The sequence below is a fragment of the Babylonia areolata genome, chromosome 14 (genome assembly GCF_041734735.1).
Source record: "Babylonia areolata isolate BAREFJ2019XMU chromosome 14, ASM4173473v1, whole genome shotgun sequence".
NCBI classification, from domain to species: Eukaryota; Metazoa; Mollusca; class Gastropoda; order Neogastropoda; family Buccinidae; genus Babylonia; species Babylonia areolata.
In genome coordinates, this window is record NC_134889.1 from 13,850,269 (window position 1) to 13,856,315 (window position 6,047).

The window sequence follows — 6,047 nt, forward strand, 5'->3', positions numbered from 1 at the left end:
CATGCTGAACTGCATACTGTACAGCCCTGTTTCATTTCATGTCCAAATAGGTCTCTGCTTAAATCAGCTCACAGCTATGATAGTGTTTATAGTTCTGAATGAATGAGTACTCAGTACCACCATATATATGGTAGAACTGGCTACAATCAAAATAAGATCATCTTACACAGACATGTGATGCAGTTACCAAAGGAAGCAATCATGATTTTGCGCAATTCTGTTCAGGCAGTCACAGATTCAGAAGATCTTTGATTTTTATTATTCCATCATAGACCCAATATGGTGGTCAGGATACTCAACTAAAATGAGACACCAGCTGGTTTGCATCATGTACTGAAAACTGACAGAATGCGGATTCCATCCCCATCAGGTGTTATTTTTCTGCCTGTGGCTGGCTCCTTCCCCAAGTCGAGTGTGCTGTGGCCTCAATTGGGAAGACTGGGGCCACACAGTTGAGGATCATCCATTTCATGATGGAGTCTTTGGGTGTGTTGCTCAAAGTTACTGACCAACACTGCAGATGACTGCATCTCTCTCCCTGCTTGACGCCAGGATGTATTATGAGAATACAATCTGGTCAAGCTGTCCACTGCTGTCTAGGCTATAAGCAGAACCACACACTTAGCTGACTGCGAGATCCCCCTAACAGGCCTGATAGTGCCAGACACTGCACTGATAAGTACCAGCTGCTGTGCCTGCTAACCCGTCACTGACCCTTCTTTGACTTCTATTAAAGCGTGGCAATTTGTGCGCCTCTTTTGAGCGGGCTGGTGAGCATACTCCTATTTCTGCGGCATTAATGTTTTGCACCATTGGAAAGAGCGGACACTTATCTTTTTGATGGTGGTAGTACTTTCCTTGGCTGGTAAATATTTTTTAAGATAGCAGCATTTACTTGAGAGAACTGTGGTGACAATTGTGACTGGCGGTGGTGTGGTTTTTTTCATAGCAGAAGTACCGTGAGTTTGGTTTTCCTTCACATTCTGTTCTCTCACATTTCTTTCTTCCATTCCTTTCTTTCATTCTGTTTTCTTCCCTGTCTTTCTTTCGTGCTGTTTCTTTCCCTCTCTTTCTCTCCTTCATCCCTTCCTTTCTTTCGTGCTGTTTCCTTCCCTCTCTTTCTCTCCTTCATCCCTTCCTTTCTTTCGTGCTGTTTCCTTCCCTCTCTTTCTCTCCTTCATCCCTTCCTTTCTTTCGTGCTGTTTCCTTCTCTCTCTTTCTCTCCTTCATCCCTTTCTTTCATGCTGTTTCCTTCCCTCTCTTTCTCTCCTTCTCCTTCATCCCTTCCTTTCTTTCGTTCTGTTTCCTTCTCTCTCTTTCTTTCGTCAGTGCTGCTTTCTCCCCTCTCTTTCTTTCTGTTTTCTTCCCTCTCTTTCTTTCATGCTTTCTAGATTTAACACACACACACACACACACACACACACACACACACACACACACAAACCAGCAGAAATTTTTCTTACAAACCGCCAGAACAAACTGCCATCCACACCCCATACACGTGGCTGTGGTTTTCTTCAATGTGCGTGAATGACTGAATCAGTGTGCCTGTGGAGTACTTGTACAAGCTGCAAAACAGTTGTGATCTTTAACACGCCACAGCTTCCTTCAGAATTTCCAGCCATCAACACAGGTTAGTGAGAGGCATGCTGATGTGTAATGCTGTGCATGGAATGTATTGTCTGTGTTGAGCGAAATATGTGAGATTAGATTCAGTGTGTTAAAAATGTGTCAAAATGCATGTTACCAAACTGGTGGTAAGCATACCTGCTTTTTTCAAACAGTTATCCTGAGAAAAATAATCGGATGTTCACATTTGAGTTTCCTATCGTTTTAAAGCTAAGACTGTGCTCTTTCAAACCATACTATTTATTAAGCGATTGCGTTGACAAGCAGTGTGTTATCAAAAGTTAACGAAGAGGTGTTGTTTTCTCCCTTTGGCCGCTGCCATCGCGCGGAACAGCACACTGGTCTTTCTCCCTCCCAACAGCTGATAACGGCTGGAGGCGCAACGTGAAAGAGAAGTCGTAGCGTTTTGTGCTCTCAGTTCTTCCAAGTTAAAGCTCCAACCCTTCCGGCGGTAGCGTGTTATTTTTAGGCGGCGCTTTTCCCTCCTGAGTTGAATGCAGGGTCAAGTTCGCTCCTCAGATGAACTAAACGTCAAGCGCTGAACACGTGTGTGTCACAAAATAAAAATGGGCCCCGATAGCAATATCTCCCCCATCACCCAATCATCAACTTCAAAATGCACAAAATCAGATGTCCACGCCGCCCTCCCCCCAAAAAAACGACAACGACAAAACAAAATAACAAAAACAACAATAAATGAGATGATAATACTGAGGTCCTGTGTGTTGCATGCACTTCACACACATTAAAGAGCTCATGTTCGCAAGAGTGTTGTCCTTTCAAAAAAATGAAAAATTATAAGGAAATCAAATTTTGACATATTAATGGATATAACACATGCATTTCTTAACTTTTATTTTCTTCCTTCCATTTTCTTCTTCCTTTTCGTTCTAAGTTTTATATGCATTTCCGTTGCTGAATGCGAAATAACTTAAAAGCTGGGTCATCAATCATGGTAATATTGAATTTCTTTTTTTGGATATGTCTGGTTAACGGTATATATTCATGGTTGTTGAGATTGGTACATTTCTTGTTGCATGTGCATGTATACACATACATGCTCATACATATACAACACGAAATGTACCACACACACACACACACACACACACACACACACACACGTGTATGTATCCAAAATATGTTTTAAGACATGGAAAGACTTGTTTATACACACACACACACACACACACACACACACACACACACATAAACAGGTCTTCCCTTTGAATATTATTGCTGAGATGCAGATTACTCAGGCAAATGTACAAGAATAAAGGCTTAACAGGTAAAATGTCACATTAGTGAGAGTTAAAATCAAGCAGGACCAGGAAAAACTGGACAGAGCAGAGAATCAACATTGCTGCATGCGAAGCATTGTCTTGTTCATAAGCCAGCTACTCAAGTGTGTTTGTGCATGCATAAATATATATAGATATGTCACAACCCGTAAGGGGTTGGCCATGTACCCCCCACTCCTTCCCAGACTAACTAATGTCCTGACAAGACAAACACAGAAACACAGAAGAGTTCAGCTCATTGTTTTACTGTGGCCATACAAAACAAGTATTCGTGACAAACTGAATCAAAACACAGGCAATCAAATAAATACCCCCCCCCCCCCCCCAACCCCCCACTCCTTCTAACCACAGCACAATTGTACATCAGCCGCAGACAACTGCAGCACCAGTTCAGTTCACGATGCTGCCAGAGTTCACAGGACTAGACTCCTCCCGACAGCTGAAGACTGACGGTACTTGCAGATTCGATGGCTGGGGAAGGTCGGGACGAGAGAGACAATGGGAAAATGGGAAAGGGTACGTTGGAAGTGAGGAGCGGGAGCGGGAGTGAGAAGTTTTGGGAAGTTAGAATGGGGACGAGGACCGTCCCAGAGTTGTCCTGGAGATCCGTCGAAGGCAGTGGCACAGAAGGAAGGGAAACACAGGAAAAATCTGTCACCAGGTAAATAGGCATACCACTGTCCCAGGGTGAAAACACAGACCCACACAGACCAACACTGAAGACTGAAGAAGGGGGTGACAAGGAGAACGCCCCACAACTTCACTGACGGCACCCAACAGCACACACGCTGGAACGGCGACCCGTCTCTCCTCAAAGCTCGGCATCAAAAGCCCAGAGAAATCTTTCTCTCCTAACTAGGCAGATTTCTGAACTCGGCTCAGAGTTCAAAAAATGTTTAGAAGGGACATGCCACACACACATATCCCCAGATATGCACGTGCATACGCACGAAGGAGAGAGGGGGGTAAAGGAGGTGTAGCCCCTCTGAACGTGAACGGACAACTGAAAATGGAGCCCAGAGAAAAAGCAGACGTACTAAACAACCAGTTCCAGTCCGCATTCAGCGAGGGAAAAACCTACTCGCGGGAAGAATTCCAAGAGAAGTGCGAGATGGCTGAGGGAGACTACCCAGTGCTGAACTCTGTAGACATCACGGAAGAGGGCGTTAGGCGATTGCTGATGAAACTAGACCCAGCAAAAGCGAGTGGACCTGACATCAGCGCCAGGCTCTTGAAAGAGCTGTCCTGTGAGATTGCCCCCATCCTCACCACCATCTACAGATCCTCCCTGGACACTGGTTGCGTCCCCGCAGATTGGAAAAAAGCCCTGGTGACGCCTATCTAAAAAAAAAAAAAAAGGCGAACACTACGACCCGGCAAATTACCGCCCAGTCTCACTGACCTGTATTGCCTGCAAAGTGCTGGAGCACATCATAGCACATGCCACCATGAAGCACCTGGAACAGAGTAAAATCCTGTGTCCCCAGCAACATGGCTTCAGACAGCAGAGGTCCTGCGAAACACAGCTCATCGAGTTAGTGGAAGAGCTCACCTCAAGCATGGCATCAGGGCGAAGAACAGACGTCCTTGTGCCAGACTTTGCGAAGGCATTCGACAAGGTGAATCACTCACTACTGCTGCACAAACTGCATAACTACGGTGTAAGAGGCAAGATCAACAAATGGATCTCTGACTTCCTTGCCAACAGATGCCAAGCAGTTGTAGTCGAGGGGGCCCAGTCAAACTTCATTGACGTCAAATCAGGCGTTCCACGGGGATCGGTCCTTGGACCGTGCCTCTTCCTGGTTTTCACCAACGACCTCCCCGAGAACCTGACCTCAAAGACAAGAATGTTCGCAGACGACACTGCCATCTACCGCACAATATCATCAACGGAAGATCATGCCCACCTGCAAGAGGATCTTGAACGTCTCCGAATCTGGGAACGGAAATGGGAGATGGCATTCAACCGGGGCAAATGTGCTACGCTCAGAATCACTTGCTGTAAAAGTACAATCAGCGACAAGTACCAAATGCACGGACACGAGCTATCAATAGTACAATCAACGCCGTACTTGGGAGTCACCTTGAAGAAAGATCTGGAGTGGGAGGAACACATCAACAACATTACAAAGAAAGCAAGCAAAGTCCTAGGATTCTTGAGACGAAACCTGAAAGTTGCCTCCAACGAGCTGAGAGAAAAAGCATATCTAACCTTCGTAAGACCATTGTTAGAATACTCCAGCTCAGTTTGGGACCCACACAAGACAGGATGCATAAAGAAATTAGAGAACATCCAAAGAAGAGCAGCTCGATTCGTCCTCAACCGCTACCACCGGCGTGCAAGTGTAACAGACATGCTTGAAAAGCTCAAGTGGCCGCCTCTCCTGAAACGACGTCAAGCAGCAAGGGTCACAATGTTGTATAAAATACACAACGACCTGGTGCAAGTCAACAAAATTGTCCTCCAAAAACCAGTTATGAGAGACAGAAGATCACATGACCAACAATTCTAACGGCTTGTGAACCATAAACAGCAGTATCGGCTCTTTTCTTTCTTTCCACGTGCCATCCGTGAGTGGCATGAACTCCCAGCAATCACTGTTGAGGCAGACTCCCCCAGCAGCTTCAAAAGCAGAGTCACCTCTCACCTCAAGGTCGCCACTCTTGACAGTCTCGCTGCTGCGAAACTCCAAGAGTAGGCAAAACCACAGAATAAATTACAGCAATTGTCGGGTATGAATGTGAGAGTGAATGTTTAGGTAAGTAGTGGGTAGGGGGAGTGCTGGAGGGAGGGCGCTGCGGCGGGGAGTGCCAGGGGCCATCAATAGGATGCCTGCCTGTCGCTTCTCGCCCCCTCTGATCCAGTTAGTGGGCAGGAGGGAGAGTGTGAATGTGATTGGAGTTTTTTTTTTTTTTTCAAGCAACCGGTCTGCGGAACACCCCCCCCCCCCCCCCGTCACAATATTTATATCTTCAGTTCAGTTCAGTTCAGTCGCTCAAAGAGATATTTACTGCTTTCCGACAAATCTATATATGGCACACCACATCTGCCAAGCAGATGCCTGAAAAACAGTGTAATCCAACACACTTATTCGGGCCTTGAGACTTTAAAAT